The following is a 22,980-nucleotide window of genomic DNA, read 5'->3' as shown; positions in this document are numbered from 1 at the left end:
CTGTATCATTTTGTTCAATTAGACTCATCATAAGGATGATTAAAGGTTTCTTGTTACTTGCAAATTGCTTATTCTCACCTTACCTTTGCTCTTTAAGGAGGAGTTACCACTTGCTTGTCCAATTCTTACATTTTCTTAGCCACTCAAGTCCATGCCTACCCTGTTTGCTTAAGATTGGGGACAGTCGAGCCGTACTAATTGAAGCCTCTGACTTCTTGTAAAGTTACATGTGCTCTCTGCTCTCATCTATTTCTTCCACGTTGCTTTCCACCTGTTACTCTCTCGCTTTGACAGTAAGTGGCTTAGGCTTTAGGTTCTCTTTTTGCGAATTCCACAGCCTGTCATTCCAATCCTTTGCCTTGATGCTCCTTTCTTCTTGCCCGGATTCTGGGATCAGGTCCCTGAGCTCACAGTTTGTAGACCCTTCTCTGGGTCCCTAAAACTTGTGGCCTGATTCTGTGGGCGGATCTAAATTACCCACCTGTTTTCCCTTCCCTTCCTTCATTCCCATCTCTTAATAATGCATCTAGATTTCCCCGGTGAGAGTATTAGCCAGAAGCCCTACCCCACACCCACCTCAGCCAACTCTTCTGGGCCCTGGCCTTGGATTTCAAAGTGACAGTAGAAGAGGAAGAACAAAACACTCATCGAATGCCATTTTCAAGGCCATGTCCAACGTTCAAGAAGCAGCAAGTGAAGACATCTATTTGAGGAGCCTTCCTATGCAGGATGGAAGAGGCTACTGGCTGAAAGAGGAAACAAAAACTATCAGCCCGGCAGCTAGGAAGCCTTAACCTAGACAGGGCACACATTTCCTTTTTTTTTTTTTTAACGTTTCAAGCCAGAATAGGGAGATTTCGGTGGTAGAATGTGGCAGACAAGCCAGCGAGGGAGAAAAGGGAGGGTTGGAAGCCTGGCAAACAAAGCCAAGGCGCTATGACTGTCTGTTGTAACACCTGCGAGTTCTGGAATCAAAGGAAAAATCCATAAATACTTCAAGATGTTTGCTTTGTACTGTTTAGCTAATTGGTCAAAAGAAACATCAACTCATAGGGGAGAGTGAAAACACTTCAGTGTCAAAATGTGGACAAATAGTCCGGCCCAGGACACGCCCACATACCCATAAAGGAAGACCAGAAGAGCCTGGAACTTCATTCTTGGGACGGGCCACACAGCATTTGCATCAAGTGGGGTTTCCGGCAACACCACCTTGGGCAGCAGCCTCCCAAATCGCAAGGTCCACTTAAGGGTCTGTTCTGAAAAGCATCCTATGGAAACACTGAACTTGGGTTAGATCTTTGTTTCTGTTACCAGTACCTCTCCATCTCAGATTCTGGAGAATGCTCTCCCTTTTCTTGCCTTCTCTTTCTCCTAACCCTTGTCATGTAGGAAACAGAAAGTTGTTTTTTCAACTTTTTGCTTTAGGCTTAGTGAATGCTACATTTGGAATGACCCTCAAATTCCTAGTCTAGTCTCCTGACTTTGAAGCTAAGAGTACTCAGGCATATGACTTGAGGCAAAGGATTTGCTGAAGACGAACCAGTTAATGTCAAACCAGGGTAAAACTCTGCCTTCTGACAAACAGGACAGTATTCTTTCTGTGGTACCATTCATTTCTTTGATGTGACATGGTGACGATGCTTCTGAGGTTTACTTTTAGAATTAGTCTATCTTCTTCTACCTAAAAAGATTCAAACTGGCATCGAAGATGCTCCTTGATTTTCTTTGCCTTTGATTGTCGGATCCCTAGAAATCACAATAGGTGTGTAATTAGTTTGGATTTCAATGCACAGAGTTTTATGAGCATTTTCATATGAAGAAGAGAAATAAAATAGGCAGAAGATGAACTTTTTTGCCAAGATATCTTAGAATCTGTGTTTTCACAAGTTACTTGAGAAATTCTTTATGAGGAAAGAATCAAATATAAATATGTAATTGAGGCCAGGAAAATCTTTGAAGTAGGGCTTTTGGTAGAAATAGTGATTAGAACCCCAGTTTTGTCTCGCCCTGCTCAGGCTCTTGCACAAGTCCGAGCAAATCAATATGAAAGTGTTGCTCAGAATGTGCCCCCTTTATAGCCAATTAAAGGTCAGTGTATGTAATTTACATAAAATGGATGGGCAGGAACAAAAGGTATCTGTTGGGCCCTGAGGAATGATTCTATTTCATTCACAGATGAGTCCTACAGAGGTCATTGAAAATGCAAGATGCAAATCATTGTTTTTTCTTTCTATAAAGCGTCCGTTTCCGCCCCCCCCCCCCCGTTTTATTCTCTTGTTTGCATGCATGCCATAGTCATTAGTACAATTGAATTATAGAATGACCTACACCGTGAGACTGTTAGGCTTGCTTGATTGAAATTATCTTTATAATGGAAATCAGAGAACACTTTTAACCTTGTTAGAGCACCACTGTACTGTTGATTAATATATAAAGCGAGTCATAAATTTCACAGTGAGCTATTTATTTCCAGACAATCTTGTGAAAGCAGTTTGGGCCAAATTACAGAAACTTTCTTCATACCTTTGTCAGGCTGACACTAATGATCCTGATTATTTCCAGGACTTTCAAAGTGTCAGTGTTAATTAAACTAATGCTTTAAAATATGGGTAGAAAAGAACATTTGAATATTATATCTTAAATGTTTGACAATGTGTATGAAGCTTCTTTTGTTACCTGGTTAATTTCAGAGACCTGAGTTCATTTGATAAAGTTTCTTTCCAGGAGCAAAATGTTTGCCTGATTCAGTGGCAATGGCCAATATTACCAAGGTCACAGTCACCTCCATATAGTCAATGAGTATTTGTTGAGTACTTTAGATATGTTCTGCACTGGATCATGTGATATGAGTAAGAAGATGTAAAAAGGGAGTGCCTGGGTGGTTCAGTGGGTTAAGCATCTGCCTTCGGCTCAGTTCATGATTTTGGGGTCCTGGGATCGAGCCCCGCATTGGGCTCCGTGCTCAGTGGAGGATCTACTTCTCCCTCTTCCTCTGCCCTTCCCCATCCTCCCTTGTGCTCTCTTGTGCATACTCTCCCTCTCTCTCAAGTAAATAAATAAAATCTTAAAAAAATAAAAGGTGTAAAAAAAACTAGTACCTGCCTTCAAAAGAGTTCATGGTCTAGTGAAGGCTAGAGTTCCAGAAAAAGAGACGACCTATGTGTAGACATTTGAGGAGACAGATGAAGGGGGTATCTAGCTTAGTCTGGGGCGATCAGGTAAGGTGTCCTAAAGGACTTCTGCCTGAGCCAAGGCTCTTCCAGCCGCTGAAGAGGCGAGGGTTTGTGGGAAACACACAACTGGTGGCAGGGAAACACTGGCTTGGGGTTTAGATGGAGACTAAGGAATAATGGAGGCAAGAGGGTCTGTCTTACTTCCAGAACTCATCCTATGGCCCAGATCCCTGTCTTTGGCAATATTAGGCCACCTGGATCCCAAGACCTTGCATTAACCCTGACAGAAAGGACCCTGTTCCCCTGCCTTTCCTGAGCACCCCTGCTCCCCACACTATAGCTGCCTCTGGCAGCAAGAAGGCAACATGGTTGCTGGAGAGGTCAGGCCTCCCGCACTGGACCAGCCACCTGCATATACCAGAGGTTTGAAAACAGGAGCTCGGAAGTCTGGGAGCACCTGGATTCTTTCCAGAAAAAACAAAAACAAAAACAAAAAAAAACACAAAGTTTTGGTGGGGAGGGGAATTGATCCTGTTTATAAAGAAACTGCTTTCTATAAAATTGTATCCTTACTTTTAGACTCCTATTAGGGGAACGTAGAACTAATTAAGAGACCTGAACATCACTAATCATTTTTTTTTTTTACTTGAGTTTCATAAGTAGTCATTAAAAAGAAAAAAAGGCTTCGTTGAAGTCACTAGTAGAAAAGCTAACGCACGGAGTAAAATGTACTCACTGTCTCAGATTGGATACACAGCTTACAAAGGCAAGCGATAGGCAGTCTGGGTTTTTAGAGGACATTGTTAAAGGCACTAGATACTCCACCAGGTGGCCTGGGCAGGCACGCTGCTGCCGCCAAGGCCACGGGGCTGGTCTGGAGGACTTCGAGCGAGCGGGAACGGTGCGCTCTCTACTATAGTGGACAGTCACGTAATGACATCTGGCTCTTGTTTAAAACGAACTAGCTTAGAAGGGTTTGCATTCTCCTGTTCTTTCCTCTCCTCCTCCTCCTTTTCTTCCTCCTCTCACTCCTTCCCTTCTCTCTCACCTTCTTTCTCATTCTTCTTCTTCAAGAAAAATATGCTGGCGAGAACAGATTGCCGTTTCCTTTTGAGGGAAATCCCACCACAGGGTGTTTTATCTCCGGAGGCGTATCGCTCTCGGAGGAAGCCAAGCCAAAGGAATCTGCCTTGAACAGGGGCCACTAGCCTGGGAGTGTGGCCATCTGTAGGCAGGGGGTGGGGGCTGGGTTGGCGTGGGGGTTGGAGGAAGGCTTGCGCCTTGCCCTTGCCTTGCCTTCAGGACAGGTTGCAGGACTCAACGTGGAAACTCAATAAAACTTTCAGAAGCAGATAAATAGAACCTAGAAGGCTTGTTTCCCTGGAGATGGGGAGGCACCATATGTCAGTTTCATGTTTTTAATCAAAAGGCCAAGGCTCCATCTAGGTGGTAGTAATAAGTATTTGCTTTCCAGAGATTTTCATTGAAATGACAAATGTCTTTCCTTTCACTATTTCTCATGCATTTCCCCCCCCCCATCAGAGAAAAATCCAGTACAAAGTAAAATGCCCTGAAGAAGCTTCTGTAAGATAACCCCCTGTATGATGAGCTCTCATGATCTACCCTGTTTATGAGGGAGAAGTTACAGTGTTTGGTTGCCCGAGAAACATCAGACCCCAGGCTGTGGCAGGAGGGGTGCTGCGTACGAGAATCTTAGAGTTTGTTTAGTCTGGTTGCATTCTTGGGCCAGTGACAAAGCAAAGAACTGGATTGGGGTGTGGGGCGTGGGGTGCGTATAGAGGAAAACAGAGATAAGTGTGGTAGGAAAGAGTCAAGAAGAAGAACATGGGATGCCTGGGTGGCTCAGTGGGTTAAGCGTCTGCCTTTGGCTCAGGTCATGATCCCAAGGTCCTGGAATGGAGCCCCATGGTGGGCGGGGAGCCTGCTTCTCTCTCTCCCTTTCTCTGCCCCTCCTGCCCGCTCACGCTCTTTCTCTTGTGCTCTCTCTCTCTCAAATAAATTAATAAAGTTTTTTTTTTTTTTTAAAGTAGCACCCTGTATCACCTTTTTAGATTTTTAGGGGGTAGGGTGAGAGAACAGGGGTGCAGGAGAGATGGGGCAAGGGAACCGCTGTGTATTGAGCTCCTTTTAAGTATCAAGCTCTGTGCAAGGCACTTCATGTAGCTTCATTCATTTAGCCCTCACCAGAAGCAAAGAAAGTGGGACTTATTGTCCCCATTCTACAGATGCGTAGGCTGGGTCCTTAGAAAAGTTTTATCACATGCATTTTTCTTTCCGTCTGAGAAGCAGCAGCAGGAGACCTGGGACCTTGCTTCCCGGCAGGAGTTGCCAGGTCTGTAGCCTGAGAGCAAATACAAAGACTGGTGGGCCAGTCGCGGGGTGCAGCACACTGAGAGGAGCAAATGGAGTTCTTGGTAGGAAGAGCCCACGGGTGCCCTTGCTCTTTCAGTGTACAGGGCCACCCAGATAGGAAGTGACTCCTGTGCAGGGAGCATTTCAAGCCAACTCCTCACGACAGAGTAAACAGATTTGTAAGCATAGAGGTGGGTGGGGAGAAGGAATGTTCCAGTACACAGGATCAAGAGTTAGGACCATAGAGGAGAGTGACCGCTCGCTGGGAGGTAACCCCACACAAAGGGAAATGGGAGAGTTGACACATCAGACAGACTGGTGACTGAGAAAGCAAATGAGTAGGTGAGAGCCAAAGGCTCCAAGGAAGACCTCAAGAGCTTGGCTCCCTCTTCGGCCATTAATGTAAGGAACGTTTATAGGCAGTGATCCGGACAAACGCTAACTCCATAGCGTCATTCTACTTCCTGCATTTTGATTATAATGATTTGATTATTTGCTTTTTAAAAGCCTTCATTGACTCACTAATCTGGGTCACCTGTCCTGGAGTTGCCACCTGAAGCGGTGTCCTAAGGGAGGCCTGCCCGGAGCTCCTTTGCGGAAGAGTCGGAACCCCAAAGTTAGGGTGTCCTTCCGTTGCCAAGCCGCCCATGTCTGGATCAAAGCAATCCATTTCAGATTCATGTGCATTATTAGCTCTGGCAGGTTAGCAAGACATGAGTCAGATAGTGTTTTGTATATTAGAGAAAACTAGATAAGCAAACAGAGAAGGAAGAGGTTGCCTTTATTAGAAAAGCAATCTTTTGTGATAGATCTTAGCGCCAAGCAATGAGTTTTTAATAAAACCGAGCAGATAGAGCACCCCTATGTCTGGCCTTGCTCCCCCTCTCTGGCTCCTGACACGAGCGAGAGGTCCGCTGATTTGTCAGTTAATCAAAAGTTGCTAAAGGAAAGTCAATACAGAAGATGCTGATCATCATCCTGTCGTTTTCAGTGACTCAATGGGACTTCCAGGCTCCCGGCTGCCTGTTCTCTGTGGTGGTGTTACTCGGGGTAGAACCTGTGCCCTTGTTCTAAAGGGTGAGAATCTCATTTTGTTTCTCTCCCTCTTGATAGAAAGCTGGGGGCTGACTCCTTGGAAGAGCTGGGAGAATTATTATCACCAGCTATGTGTAGCCAAGTGTTGCTTTTCCTCCCTCTCTGCTTCGGTCATATTCACAGTAATTCATTTCTTTATCACACCTGCCCTCCTCTGGCCTTCTGTCTTTGAGGCCCCACTCTCGCTTCCTGGAAAGTGACTCCAAAATGAAGTAATTTGATTTTTCTTCAAGTGGAAACAGTATGTTTCGGGTGTCCCCCATCCAAACAGTTTGTGCAGCTGCCGTGCATTCCTGCCCTGACCAGGAATGCACGTGGGAAAGATGCGGAGTGATGACGGGGATTTTTGCTGAAAGCCTCTTTCCTCCTTGGGTTATGTAGAGGTTAAATGATCTGTCCAAGTTGAGTCTGTAGCAGAGCTGGGATTACTTCTGTGTACAATGTTTTGGGCACCAGCAAACGGCATCTGAAAATGGTAGGAGACTCTCTGTGCCCTGACCCTCAGATCTTTCTTACGGCTGCTGCGAAAACTCCAGGGACAAAATGGCAGAATGATCGGGAAAGAAGGAAACATTCTCTATTCTCAAAGGGAAACGACTTCTCCAGGCCTGCTCTTCTCCTGGGCCTTTAAGATGCCAGACTTGGGAGTGATGATTTAATCCAGTTCCTCTTCCCCTGTTTGTTTCATGGTGAGGAAATGGAGGCCCAGAGGAGAGAAGGGAACTCACCAAGGACAGGAAACCCCAGGAGCCAGGCTAGGACCGTAGCGCTGGGTGTTTACAACTCCAATTCAGTGACTCAGAAAGCATAAGAGATGGCTTTTAAAGTTCAAATCTGGGGCTTCAAGTAAAGTTCTCCTTCTACTTCAGCATAAACAAAAACAGTCCCCACTTTTTAAGCCCCAAGTGCAACAGGAGATTCATGCAATCTGGGTGTTACTTGAGGCCATTCCTTGGGAAGGGAGACATCGACTAAACAGTTGGCCAGGGCTCTTTCTCTTAACATTTGTTGCATTTTCCATCATCTTAAAGACCACAGTTTCTTCAGTTACTCCATAAGGGCCTTCCTGACTACAAACAAACACATTAGGGTTTGGAGTTGTAGGCCCTGACTTCAAGACCCTCTTTTGTCTTTTACTAACCATGTGGCCTTAGGCAGTCCCCTCACCTCTTGGGACCTCACTTCCTAAAAATAAGCATAGTACCTCCCTTCGCGGGACTGGTTTCCAAAGCTTCTGTGTGCTAATATAACATGGACAAGTACCTTGTAAAGATTAAGAGGGCTACACCCAACCCAAGTGTTGCTTATGGGGGCGCCCACCATACCTATTTCACGAAGCTAGTCTGGGTGATCTACGTAAGCGTTAGAACAGCCATCTCTCAATGATCCGCACTAATGGTAGGACAGAGGCGCATATAGATAAAACAAAATGGCGAGTCCTCCAGATGCCATTTCTGTTTGAGTTGAGAATGTATGGTGTTTGGGGAAGCTTCTGAAATCTGCTCGCTTGAGAGCAAAGGTCAGCCGAGGTGGCATTACCTGAGCATGCCCAGCACTCCCAGAAGCGGGCCATGGACGAGTCCCTGCCCTTCCGTGGACTTCCGCACCCTGCCTACCCTAAGTGCCCTCACAGTCTCTGCCAGCTCTCGTTAATATCTGTGTGTCTGTGACTCTAAGCCTACAACGACAGCGTAAGGCCAGTTTTAGATGATACCCAAGGTTTTGTGGCTGGAGCTGTGCGAATCCTAGGGAAGGGGACCAAGCTGCCCAGATGTTACGAACTCATTGACGAACAGGTGAAGAGTCCAGGATGGACAAAAGCATGGCTCATGCTTGAGGAACTGGGCAAAGGATGGGATTGGAGAAGAAGGTGAAAATGACATGGAGAGGCACACAGCGTCGCAATGAAAGCCATGTCCGGGGCTGCAGTCACCGAGGGAAGGCGGAAGACATGCGTCTGGACTATTTCTGCCCAGGGTCAAGGCTCTTCTCCATTCACCTGATTCGTTCTCTCCTTTCAATCACATCCTTTTCAAAATGCGTCTCAAAAGTGTTCCTGAGCCATTCTGATTATCACTTTTGCTAAAACCAATCAGCAGCGGTCTGTCTACAGTGCAGGGCAATCAGCAGAGACTCAAAGTACCAGTCAGAGCCTATGTCTTTATTGAGACAGACTGAGGCTAATGGGTTTGACTGAAGTTCCATTCGGAACGGCTTCAAACAGCGCTGCTGCTAGCAGGTCCACAACTTCCTCTACGAGTACAGGAACGGCGCATGGTTAAATACAGTGTTTTTTCATGTTTGCCTGAGAAATGGAGGCCGAAAATGATGTATGTTGCTCTCTAATATTTTTTCCCTTTTAACTCATCTTGTACTCCTTCAGCCTGTCAGAACTTAACAACCGCAATAATAGGAGTGAGTAAAATAAGCCCTGAAATTGGGCTCTCCTGACATACTGTGCTGTGTGATGGTAGCTCGCACGCTGGGTCTTCTTGTAAATTGGGACCCCAGGGACATCGTTGTATGTGATTAGGGATTCTGTGATAGGCTGGTGTGTAATGGCACACCATGCATTCCCAGAAACTATACCTTAAATCAGATCCGAGTCTTCATTGTACATAGAATGGATAGGAAGCAGACACATATGTAGCAATAAGCTACATATGAGAAATGAAGCCCAGGTTCAGACTGGTCAGTATCAGGTAAGGGACAAGCTGTAAAGGGGCTTGTCAGACTACACCCGTGTATATGTGATTCTGATTCTGATTCTGGTCACTACCACCATTATTTTATTGTTAAGTTGCAAGACTTCTTTAGATATTTACAATACTATATCCTCATCAGATCTATGATTTGAAAATATTATCTCCTATAGGAGGTTGTCTTTCCACTTTCTGAATAATGTCCTTCAAAGCACGGAAGTGCTTTAATTTTTATGAAGTCAGATTCCCCTCTTTTATCTTATTGCTTGTGTTTTCAGTGTCATTGCCAAATAAATCCAAGATCACAAAACTTTATGCCTGTTTTTTTTCCTAAGAGTTTTATAGCTTTGACACTTGAGTTCAGGTCTTTATCTATTTTGAGTGAATTTTTGTTTGTGGTGTGAAGTGGGGGTTCAAATTCAGGGATACACTATTCAGGGCTATACTATCAAGGATTTGGGGGTCTCTCTTCATAAGTCGTATTTGTCTCCACGTAATTTTCTTTCCTTATTATGTCTTTGTCTTATTTCTGTACCAGGCTCATACCAGCCTCATGGGATGCTCACTTTTCTTACCAAGATACCATCATTTTCTTGAATAAATGCCCCCTCAGATTGCTACAATCCTTTTGTTGATTTCTAGAGCTATGGAAAGTTGATTCTGACCACTTTTGCCAGTTTTTCTCACTGCTTTTGTGGAACAGAGAATTTTCCCAAGTTCTTATTCTGAAATTTTTTGCTAATACCCTATTACTAACATATTAATATGTAAGCTGTGTAGCCTTTTATTGTTTATCATTCATTCAACAAATAAACATTTATTAATCACTAACGAGTGGAGTGCTTTGCTAAAGACTGGAAACACAATGATGAACAAAACTGCTTTTGTCCAGGGGGCTCCTGTGGAGGCTCAGTTGGTTAAGCATTTGACTCTTGATTTTTGGCTCAGGTCATGAACTCAGGGTTATAAGATCGAGCCCTGTGTTGGGCTCTGCACTCAGCAGGGAGTCTGCTTGAGATTCTCTCTCTCTCTCTGCACCTGCCCCCCCACCCCTGCTCACATGCACGCATGCTCTCTTGCTTGTTCTCTCAAAATAAATAAATAAAATCTTAAAAAAAAAAAAAGACTACTTTTGTCTGTGCCCTCACGAACCTTACACTCTGTGGAGGAAGACAGAGGTTAAAAGATGCAATTACAATTCAGTGTGATAAGTGCCATGGTGACAGAAGTACAGAGGGCTCTAGGAGATTCTAGAATGGGATTCATTCAGACTTGGGGAAGAAGGAAAGGCTTCTGGAAGGAAGCTAACACAAGGGTATGATTTCCAGGCAGAAAGCAGAACATGTGTAAAGGCTCATGGTGCTATGAAGGAACAGAGCATAAAATGTTATGGAAGGAGGGTACAAGGAGTAAGATTTGTTCTTTGTTCACAGGAGCAAGATCATCAAGGATCTTGTAAGTGCAATTAAGATATATACTTGATCCTCAGGGCTATGGGAAGCCACTGAGGAGTTGTAAGCTAAGCAATAACATTATCTTGCTGTGACTCTGGCATATAGAACGCATGGTACTTGATGAATTAATAAATTATTATTAATAAATATTATTTTCAATTGTAACTAACTTAATTTGTTTATAACTTACTTCCAAGGTATTATTTTCAGATTATTCTGGGTGTTGGTACAGAACAGATGTTTTGGTGTCAGGACTCCTTTAAATTTATAAAAATTTAAAATTACTGAAGCCCCAAAGAGACTTGTTTATGTGAATTATATCTCTTGTTAATCATATCAGAAGTTGAAACTGAGGATTTTAAGATATTTTTTAAGATTTTTATTTATTTGTCAGAGAGAGCGAGCACAGGCAGACAGAATGGCAGGCAGAGGCAGAGGGAGAAGCAGGCTCCCTGCCGAGCAAGGAGCCCGATGTGGGACTCGATCCCAGGACGCTGGGATCATGACCTGAGCCGAAGGCAGCCGCTTAACCAACTGAGCCACCCAGGCATCCCAAAACTGAGGATTTTAAGTAATATTTGCAATAATTTATAATTTGTAATAATATTTCATTTAAAATACTACTAACAGTGGCACCTGGGTGGCTCAGGGGGTTAAGCTTCTTCCTTTGGCTCAGGTCATGATCTCAGTTTCCTGGGATAGAGCCCCAAGTCAGGCTCTCTGCTTGGCGGGGAACCTGCTTCCCCCTCTCTCTCTGCCTGCCTCTCTGCCTACTTGTGATCTCTGTTTCTCCATCAAATAAATAAAATCTTTTTAAAAAATAAAAAAATATTACTAATAAAGTCATCAAGTGTTCACATGTATTTTTTTCTTAAGAAAAGAGCTGTGTTTTCCAAAACGAAATATTTTAGCGGGATGAGTGACATTGTTTTACATTTTGCAAATCTCCTTAATTTCTGACTTAATAGCAGACAACTGGATTTTCATATAGGCTTCTGCACTCAATCTGGTTAGATTGATGAAAATTTGGCCTCACACAGATATACAATTGGAAAAAAAAAGTGTTTTAATATGCTTTTCACATAATTAAGGCTATTTTTCTCCCATACTACACAAAAATTTGACAAGTGATAGTTTCTTAAAGGTTAGCCGCAATATGGAATCTGAAACCATATCAATTAACTTTTTACTTTCTGTTATAATAAAATCTTTCCTGTAATTTAAGTGGATCTTTAATCATTGTGTGATTTTGTATCATACTACATGGGTCATTTGAAAAATACTGGCTCACTGAGTTAGGCACATCTGCAAAGTTCAACACTTCATTGTTCAACATCAAAATATCATATATATTAATGTCACTACATTCTCATCAGAAAAGCCTTTAAGTATGGGGAGGTTGTCAAGTTTGTAGTAAAAGATACAAGTTTTCCCAAGTTAGAACTTGGAAAAAGTTTTAAATTTGTTTTTTAAGATTAATTTATTTATTTTAATTTTTATTTCTTTTTTTAAATTTCTTTTCAGTGTTCCAGAATTCATTATTTATGCACCACACCCAGTGCTCCCTGCAGTACGTGCCCTCCTTAATACCCACCAACAGGCTCACCCAATCCCACACCCCCCTCCCCTCTAAAACCCTCAATTTGTTTCTCAGAGTCCACAGTCTCTCATGGTTCATCTCCCCCTCCGATTTCCCCCAACTCACTTCTCCTCTCCATCTCCCCATGTCCTCTGTGCTATTCCTTATGCTCCACAAATAAGCAATACCATATGGTAATTGACTCTCTCTGCTTGACTTATTTCACTCAGCATAATCTCTTCCAGTCCCATCCATGTTGCTACAAAAGATGGGTATTCATCCTTTCTGATGGAGGCATAATACTCCATAGTATATATGGACCACATCTTCCTTATCCATTCGTCCGTCTAAGGGCATCTTGGCTCTTTCCACAGTTTGGCAACTGTGGCCATTGCTTCTATGAACTTTGGGGTACAGATGGCCCTTCTTTTCACTACATCTGTATAAAGATTTATTTATTTATTGAGAGAGAGAGGGAGAGGGAAGAGGAAAGAGGGGAGGCAGAGGGAGAGTGAGAAGGGGAGCATGTCAAGCAGACTCCCTGCTCAGTGCAGAGTCTGACACAGGGCTCAATCTCCAGACTCTGAGATCATGACCTGAGCCTAAATCAAGAGTTGGACACTCAATCAACTGAGCTACCCAGACACTCCAAGGTTTTTTAAAGGGACTGTAGAGAATTGGTATGACTTATTCCTTGAATGTTTGATAGAATTTACCAGTGAACCCGTCTGGGCCTGGTTCTTTCTGTTTTGGAAGGATGTTAATCATTGACTCGATTTCTTTAATAGATACAAGGCCTATTCAGATCATCTGGGTTTTTTTTTTCTTGTGTGAATTATGGCAGATTATTTTTTCCACAGAAATGGCCAATTTACTTAGGTTATCCTATCTGTGGGCATAGAGCTGTCCATAGTATTCCTATGGAAATTGCTAAGTGGGTTTCCTTTCAATTTCCATGGGATCTGTAGTGATATCCCCTTTCATTTCTGATGTAGTAATTTGTGTCCTGTCTCTTTTTTTCTTAACCTGGCTAGAGGTTTATAGAGGTTTCTGATCCTTCTTCCAAACAACTAGCTTTTGGTTTTGTTGATTTTCTCTATTGATTTCTTGTTTTCAATTTCATTGATTTCGGCTCTAACTTGTATTATTTCTTTTCTTCTGCTTACTTGGGATTTAATTTGCTCTTTGTTGCTAGTTCCCTAAGGCAAAAACTTAGATTATTGACTTTATAACTTTCTTCTTTTTTAATATATGCATTCAATGCTATAAATTTCCCACTAAGCACTATTTTCACTGCATCCCACAGATTTTAATGTTTTATTTTTATTTTCATTTAATTTTCTTTGACTCATGTCTGAGTTGGAGTGTGTGGTCTAATCTCCAAGTATTTGGGGATTTTCCAGTTATTTTTCTGTTATTGATCTCTAGTTGCATTTCACTGTGGCATGAGAACAGGCATGGTATGATTTCTTTTCTTTTAAATTTGTTAAGTTGTGTTTATGGCCCAGAATATGATCTATCTTGGTGAACGTTCCATGTAAGCTTGAGAAGAACGTGTCGTGTGTTGTTGGATGAAGGAATCTGCCTATGTCAATTATATCCAGCTGATTGATGATGTTGGTGAGTTCTACTGTATCCTTACTGATTTTCTGCCTGCTGGATATGTCCATTTCTGAAAGAGGAATGATGACGTCTTCAAGTATGATAGTATATTCATCCATTTCTCCTGGCAGATCCATCAAGTTTTGCCTCATATAATTTGATGCCCTGTTGTTAGGCACATACATATTAAGAACTGTTATGTCTTCTTTATCATTATGTAATGTCCTCCCTTATCCCTGATAACTTTTCTTACTTTGAAGTCTGCTGTGTCTGAAATTAATATAGTCACTCCTGCTGTCTTTTTTTTTTTTTAAAGATTTTATTTATTTATTTATTTGACAGGCAGAGATCACAAGTAGGCAGAGAGGCAGGCAAAGAGAGAGAGAGAGGGAAGCAGGCTCCCTGCTGAGCAGAGAGCCCGATGTGGGACTCGATCCCAGGACCCTGAGATCATGACCTGAGCCGAAGGCAGCGGCTTAACCCACTGAGCCACCCAGGCGCCCACTCCTGCTGTCTTTTGATTGGTGTTAGCATGATATATTTTTCTCCATCCATTTACTTTTAAACTTTATGTGACTTTATATTTTTTTATATTTGAGTTTATTCTTCATTTAACTTTTAAAACACTACTATAATTGAATATTAAAACAAAAACAATAGCAAGTAGTGAGCTATGATTATAGTCCTTCACTCATTCACTACTGCACATAAAATGCCAGCAGTGTTATTCACTGGCCCCATTTAGAGGTCTGACACTGAATACCACCCCTGGGATGATGTCCCTCATCCTCATATGCTTCCCCATTGTAATGGCGCCATCTTTCCTGTTTTGGATCAAAGTCTGCCAGTTCTACTTGGTCCATTTCATCAGTCTCTTCTACTTCCTTCCTCTCAGGTAGGAGGTTTTCCAGCAAAGAGAGTTTATCAGGAGACAGAAAGCCATTCTCAGGAACGTTTACCTTAAATTCGATGATGAGGTGACCCTTCTCATATGGTCTATGATAAATTGGCATGCCTTCATTTAGCACACACTTGATATCTCCATGCTTGACAATTTGACCTGGATGAGAGGTGATGACAATGGTTCGGTTGTCCAGAGTAGATATTGGCTTTTGAAAACCGCACAGTGCTTCAACCTGTATGTCCCTACACATGAGCTATATGTCCCTACACATGAAAAGGTCTTCTCCTCGCCGAGTAAAAACAGCATGGTTCTTCTGATCTAAAACAATGATAATATCTCCTGGTTCCAGTCCTGGTTCTTGGTCTCCTTCACCATGGAATGTTATCTTCTGGCCATCTTTCATGCTTTTGTCAATATGAACTTATAGAATCTTCTTCTTCGAACTATCTTCCTTCCATTGCAATGTTTACATCTATCTTTAGGACTGATCAGTTCCCCATGGCCCTGGCACTCCATGCACACAGACTGAATTTGCTGAACCATTCCAGGTCCTATCTGATTAATTCTTATTTGCATCCCAGTACCTCGGCAATTGGGACAACACTCAACTGCTCCTTTCTTACCACCTTGGCCTTCACATTTATCACAAATCACATTCTTTTGCAGAGCTAGTTTTCTTATTGCTCCATTATATAAATCTTCTAAGGTTACTGAGAGCTGATGCACAACATTTTTACCTCTCCTTTCTCTCTGCATTCTTCCTCCTCCAAAAAACATATCAAAGATGTACATGGGGGAACCAAAACCCCCACCAGCTCCACGTTCTTTAATTGCCTGTTCACCTCTTTTGTCATATAATTCCCTTTTCTTTGCATCAGAGAGTACTTCATACGCTTGAGAAATCTGTTTAAACTTCTCTCCTTCATTTGGATTCTTATCAGGGTAGTACTTCAAGGCCAGTTTCCTGTAGGCCTTTTTCAGTTCTTCTTGGGTGGCATTGGGTTTGACCCCCAAAACGTCATAGTAAGTGGTTTCTTTCACCATTTTCTACAGCCGGTGAGAGGGCCTAGGCGGATGTGGGGGAGCGGGAAGGAGCACGTTGCTGGGCGCAGCTCGGGTAGCGGCCACTCCTCCGCGTCTCACCAAGCATTCTGGAAAGTTCCCTATATTTAAAGTGTGTTTCTTATAAAGAACATATAGTGTTAGGTCATGTGTTTTGATATACTTTGATAGTCTCTGTCTTTTAATTGATGCATTTAGACTACCGATATTCAAAGGATTATTTATATACTTGGATTAATATCTACCATATCTTTTTTTAATTTTATTTTATTTATTCTATTTGTTGCCCTTGTTCTTTGTTCCTGTTTTTGTCTTTCACTATTTTTCTGCCTTCTGTGGTTTTAATTTAGCTTTTTATGTGATTCCATTTTTTCCTTTCTTAGTATATCAGTTTTAGTTCTTTTTAAAATGTTTTTTAGTGGTTGCCCTGGAGTTTGCAATATAAATCTACAAATAATCCAGGTCCACTTTCAAATAACACTATACCACTTCCTGAGTCTTGTAAATTCTTTATAATGGCAAAATAATCCCAATTCCTTCCTCTTATCTTTTGTTTTATTAACATTCATTTCATTTATATATGCATATATAATGATATATCGTAAGACACATATATTAGCATACATAATCAAACACATTGTTGCTATTAGTATTTTGGACAAAGTTTTATCATTAGATCAGCTAAGATAAGAGTCTTTATTTTTGTTTTACCTTCACTTATCCCTTCTTTAGTGCTCTTCCTTTCCTTATGGAGATCTGAGTTTCTGATCTATATTATTTGCCATCTCTCTATAGAACTTCTTTTAATATTTCATACAAGGCAGATCTACCAGCCACAAATTCCCTTAGTTTTTGTTTGTCTGAGAAAGTATTTTCCTTTCATATTTTTAATTGAAGTGTAGAAGACATACAGTATTATAATACTTTCAAGTGTACAACATCATTATTCATTTATATACACTACAAAGTGATCATGATAAATCTAGCTACCATCTGTCACTATGCAAAATTATTACAATATTATTAACTATATTCCCTATATAAAATCATTAACTCTATTCCCTAATACATTGTATCCCTGTGTCTTATTTATTTTATAACTGGAAGTTAGTGCCTCTTGGTTCCCATCTCATTTTGCCCATATCTCTACTCCCCACCCGTCTGGCAACCACCAGTTTGTTCTCTGTGTCAATGAATCTGTTGCTGTTTTGTTTTGTTTATTTTGTTTTTCAGATTCCACATATAAGTGAAATCACATGGTATTTGTCTTTAACTTATTTCACTATGGTTATCCCTGTTGTTGCAAATGGCAAGATTTCATTCTTTTTATGGATGAGTAATATTCTATTATATTTGAATGTTATATAATGGGCATATGAATATCCATTCATATATATAATATATATATATATATATAATATAAAATATATACATGTATAAAATCACATCTTCTTTATCTGTTCAGCAGTTGATGGCCCCTTGGGCTGCTTCCATATCTTGGCTGTTGTAAATAATGCTGCAGTAAACATAGAGATGTGTACATTTCTTTGAACTGGTGTTTCATTTTCTTCAGCTAAATCCTCAGAAGTGGAAGTGCTGGATCCTACGGCAGTCCTCTATTTTTGGAGGAACCTCCATATTATTTTCCATAGTGGCTGCACCAGTTTGCATTCCTACCAACAGTGCACAAGGGTTTCCTTTTCTCCACATCCTCACCAACACTAGCTATTTCTTGTCTTTTGATACTAGCCATTCTGATGGGTGTGAGGTGATACCTCGCTGTAGTTTTGATTTGCATTTCTCCCCTTCACTTTTAAAGGTTAATTTTTCAGGGTACAGAATTCTAGCTTGGTGGCTTTTTTCTCTCAACACTTTAAATATTTTACTACACTCTGTTCTTGCCGGCATGGTTTCTGAAAAAAAGCTAGATGTAATTCTTTGTTCCTCTATAAGTAAGGTGTTTTTTTTTTAATTTCCTCTGAATTCTTGTGCAATTTTTACTTTATCTTTTTCTATACTTTGAAGGTGGTATGCCTAGGTGTATTTTGGGTTGCTTTTGTTTGTTTTCTGTTCCTTTGTTTTTGTTTTATTTTTTAAGGATTTTATTTATTTGAGAGAGAGAGACAGAGAAGGCAACAGAGATAGAACTCGAGCAGGGAGGAGAGGGAGACGCATACTCCCCACTAAGCAAGGAGCCCAGTGGGGGGTTTGACCCCAGGACACTGAGATCATGACCTGAGCTGAAGGCAGCGGCTTAGCAGACAGAGCCACCCAGGTACCCCTCCTGTTCCTTTGTTTCACGTTTATCCTGCTTGGTGTTCTCTGAACTTCTTTAATCTGTGGTTTAGTGTCTGACATTAATTCGGGGGAAATTCTCAGTCATTATTTTTTCAAATATTTCTATTCCTTTCTTTCTTCTCCTTCTGGTATTGCCATTATACATATGTTACCTATTTTGTGGTTGTCCCACAGTCCTTGGCTATTCGATTCTGTTTTGTTCTTTGTTCTCTTTGTTTTGGAGGTTTTTTTTTTAAAGATTTTATTTACTTATTTATTTATTTATTTATTTGAGAGAGAGAGAGAGAGAGAGAGAGCATGCGCACATGTGTGCAAGAAGAGGAATAAGTAGTGGGCGAGGGCGAGGGTGAGGGAGGGGAAAAGAATCTTGATCGGATTCCGTGCTCAGTGTGGAGCCCAACATGGGGCTCAATCTCACAACCCTGAGATCACGACCTAAGCCAAAACCAAGAGTCTGACGCTTGACTGACTGAGCCTCCCAGGAGCCCCTGCTTTTTGGCCTCTGAGGATTCTGTTTCTATATCCTCTAGCTTAGAGATTCTTTCATTAGCTGTGTCCAGTCTGCTCATATTCCTGTCAAAACCATTCTTCATTTCTGTTACTGTTTTTTTCTCTTTAGCATTCTTTTTGGTCCCTTGTTAGGATTTCCATCTCTCTGCTTACATTGCCATTCTTTCCTTGCATGCTGTTTTCTTTATCCACTATTAATAAATCATAGTTGTTTTAAATTTCCAGTCTGATAATTGCAACATCCTTGCCATGTTTGGTTTTGATGTTTGCTCTCTCTTCAAATTGTGTTTTTTGCCTTTTGGCATGCCTTATAATTTTTTTGATAGCTGGACATGATGTTCCTGTTAGAAAGAATTATTGTGAATAGGCTTTTAGTAATGTGGTTCTAAGGTGTAGGGTGAGGAGAGGCATTCTATAATTCTATGATTAAGTCTGTCTTTTAATGAGCCTATGCTTCTGGACCATGAACTTCACAGGTGTTTCTGTTTTGTTTTTGTTTTTGTTTTTGTTTTAATCCCCCATTATGTGGTAAAGGATGGCTAGAGTGGGCTAGAGTTGGATATTTTCCTTCCCCAGGTGAGTTAGGCTCTGATAATACCCCAGCAGATTAGGCTTTGGTTAACTAGTTTCTTCTTAGAGCAGGACTTCTTAGAGAGGAGTGGAGTGCCCTGGTGTATTTCAATATGGTTCCTTTTCTCCTCTCCTTCCTGGAAGCCTGAGGGAGTTTTTCTTTGATATTTACTTTGGGAATCTGGTCAGGCTCCTGCAGGTAAATTTCATAATATTGTGGAGGCCCCCTTATGAGGAGGTCTCCCCAGAGACTAACTCTCAGAATTTTCTGCATGAAGCTTCCAGCACTTTGTCAATTACAATTTCAGTTTTTCTACCCCAGCACTGTGTCCCAAGGTGGTTTCTGCTTCTGATTCTCTGCTCTGCTGAGCTCTGACTCCCTGTATTTGCCTATCTCTCCAGTCTTGGTGACAGGGATTTACCCTCTGTCCCTCTGCCCTTCCGTCTCCTGTAGTTCCAAGAAGAGTGGCGTTTTGTTTTGTTTTGTTTTGTTTAAGATTTTATTTATTTGTTTGACAGAGAGGGAGAGATCACAAGTAGGCAGAGAGGCAGGCAGAGAGAAAGAAGAAGAGGAAACAGGCTCCCTGCTGAGCAGAGAGCCAGATATAAGGTTTGATCCCAGGACTCTGGGATCATGACCTGAGCCGAAGGCAGAGGCTTAACCCACTGAGCCACCCAGGAGCCCCAAGAGTTGTGTTTTCAGTCTGTTTAGCTTCTTGTTGTTAGGATGGAGTGGCAACTTCTAAGTTCTTTATATGTGACACTGGAAATGCTGATAGTGCAAATTTTATTGTTGGGTATAAACAGTGTCATTTTTTTTTGTCTTGAAGTAATAGACTCACTTTGTTCTTTTTAAGAAAACGACTGCCAAATACTCAACTGTGAATAACATTAGTTTGTCGCTCTTTTATATAAAAATAATGTTTTATGAAAAAAGTTCCTAGTTCATCTCAACTCAATCACCCATGGTCTTTTCCTCTAGATGATCACCACTCTTCAGCATGTAACAGAAGTACTTTATGCATCACACATAATGTTAAATAAGACGTGTCATCAAGGGTCAAGATTGACTAAAATTATTTCGTACTGCTTCTTCAAGTACCTTCTTAAATGAAACTTGATTTTTTTTAAAGATTGTATTTATTTATTTTAGAGACAGAGTGGGGGGGGGGGGAGCAGAGGGAGAGGGACAAGCAGATTCTGCACTGAGTGCAGATGGTGCCCCACGTGGGGCTCAATCCCACCACTCTGAGATCATGACCTGAGCTGAAACCAAGAGTTGGACTCCCAAATGACTGGGCCATGCAGGCTCCCCTGAAACTGGGCTTTTAAAAAAGTGAGAGTGCTTAACAGTGGAAAAATAAAATGATTACCATACGAGTTTGGTGCCACTCCCCTGACCCATGCCATTGCTTTTGCAATGTAAACATCTTCACATTTGCCTGAAGATAAACCATGAATTTCAACAATGTCATTCAACGCTGGGAATATTTCAGCACTCTTCCTGTCTCTCTCTCAATGCTCTCACCTCGGATCTTCTCCGATGATTAGTTGGTGCCGATAGTGGATAAACATAAATAAAACAGCAAATCCAGCTCATGTCTGTAGATTTGTCTGTTTGAAAGGCAAAAACAATTCCACTGAGGTGATATTAGGCCCCCATCTTTATGATTGCAGCTAAATCTTGAATTTAATGAGTTTCTTTCATTGCAGGGTGGCATGACTTCCTCTACTGACTCTTTATCTAGTAGACTCTCGACAATGTCAACTCTACAGGATTGTTGTTGTTGTTGTTGTTGTTCTTTCAGAAATACCACCAGTTCCTTTTCTGGAAGTTTTTATTTAAATTCCAGTTAGTTAGCATACAGTGTTAACATTAGCCTCAGGTGTACAATATAGTAATTCAACACTTCCATACAACACCCAGTGCTCATCATGACATGCCCATCACCCATCTCCCCTATCCCCCTGCCTGCCCTCTGATAACCATCAGTTCGTTCTCTATAGTTAAGTTCTATTTCTTGGTTTGTCTCTCTCTCTTTTTTCCCCTTTGTTCATTTGTTTTGTTTCTTAAATTCTACATGAGTGAAATCATATGGTATTGGTCTTTCTCTGACTTATTTCACTAGCATAATGTTCTCTAGCTCCATCTACATCATTGCAAATGGCAAGATTTTGTTCTTTTTGATGGCTGGGTAATATTCCATTGTATATATTCACCACATCTTATTTGTCCATTCTTCAGTTGTTGGACACCTGAGCTGTTTCCGTCACTTGGCTATTGTAGATAATGCTACTATAAACATCAGGGTGCATGTATCTCTTTGAATTAGTATTTTTGTATTCGTTAGGTAAATACCTAGAAGGATCATGGGGTAGTTCTATTTTTAAGTTTTCGAGGAACCTCCATACTGTTTTCCAGAATGGCTGTACCAGTTCACATTCTCAGCAATAGTGCAAGAGTGTTCTGCTTTCTGTACATCCTTACCAACACTTGTTCTTTCTTGTGTTGTTGATTTTAGCCATGATGGCAGGTGTGAGGTGATACCATGCTTTTGGTTTTTATTTCCTTGATAAAGAGTGATACTGAGCATCTTTTCAAATGTCTGTTAGCCATCTATATGTCTTCTTTGGAAAAATGTCTATATGTGTCTTCTGCCCATTTTAAAATTGGATTATTTGTTTTTTGGGTGTTGAGTTTGATAAGTTCTTTATATATTTTGGATACTAACCCTTTATCAGATATGTCGTTTGCAGTTTTCTTCTCCCGGGCCTTGATTGTTTCCTTCACCATTCAAAAGCTTTTTATTTTGGTGTAGCCCCAATGGTTTATTTCTGCTTTTGTTTCCCTTGCCTCAGGAGACATATCTAGAAAGAAGTTTCTACTGCCAGTGTCAAAGAGGTTACTGCCTATGTTCTCCTCTAGGATTTTTATGGTTTCAGGTCTTATATTTAGGTCTTTAGTCCATTTTGAGTTTATTTTTGTGTATGGTCTAGGAAAGTGGTCCAGTTTCATTTTTTTGTACGTAGCTGTCCCGTTTTCCCAATACCATTTGTTGAAGGGACTGTCTTCAACAATATCCCCATTGGATATCCTTTCCGACTCTGCAATGTTCATTAATTTCTCCACTCTTGTGTGTGCTTCCTTAGCTACTATAATACAGTGCCCCGCACGATGCTTTAATGGCTTTTCCATTTCTATTCTTTAAAAAAAAACCTGTAACAAACAATTTTTGACTTTTTACATCTACTTTTAAATATTTAATTTCTTTTCCTTTAAACTCTGAATAATTGATTTCAAGATGACTCTACAGCTTAGATCACATTATAATACTATTCTGAAATGTTCTGTTGCATCAGACACAGTAAGATAAATTATTAGTATCTATACTGCCAAAGGAATGCTAACTTTTTGGCACGTTCTTGTTTCTTAAGTATGGTTGCAATCTACTGTGGAGGTTCCACCTTTCTATGATTCAGAGAACTCTTGATGGTTTAACACTTTTGAACATGCTTATACCTAGGCATTGCAACCAGAAATTAAGTGAGTCTTCCACTCTCCTTCTTGAAGCCAAGCATCCATTTTTAAATATCAGAAAATTATGTTGTAAATAAATTTTATTATGTTATGTGATGACATATAAGATCTTCCATAATA

At 41.1% G+C, this 22,980-nt stretch overlaps 1 protein-coding gene and 1 pseudogene across 1 annotated transcript in view; one reads left to right on the top strand and one right to left on the bottom strand.

Moving 5' to 3' along the window:
• GPC3 (glypican 3) overlaps positions 1–22,980 on the top strand; it is a 399,487-nt gene that overhangs the window by 229,475 nt on the left and 147,032 nt on the right. The gene's annotated exons all lie outside the window — the stretch shown is intronic.
• Positions 14,670–15,927, bottom strand: LOC131821318 (dnaJ homolog subfamily A member 1-like; annotated as a pseudogene).

This window comes from Mustela lutreola, chromosome X (assembly GCF_030435805.1).
Source record: "Mustela lutreola isolate mMusLut2 chromosome X, mMusLut2.pri, whole genome shotgun sequence".
In the NCBI taxonomy this organism is placed as follows: domain Eukaryota; kingdom Metazoa; phylum Chordata; class Mammalia; order Carnivora; family Mustelidae; genus Mustela; species Mustela lutreola.
The sequence above is the reverse complement of the archived record's forward strand: the minus strand, read 5'-3'. Positions and strand labels throughout refer to the sequence as shown.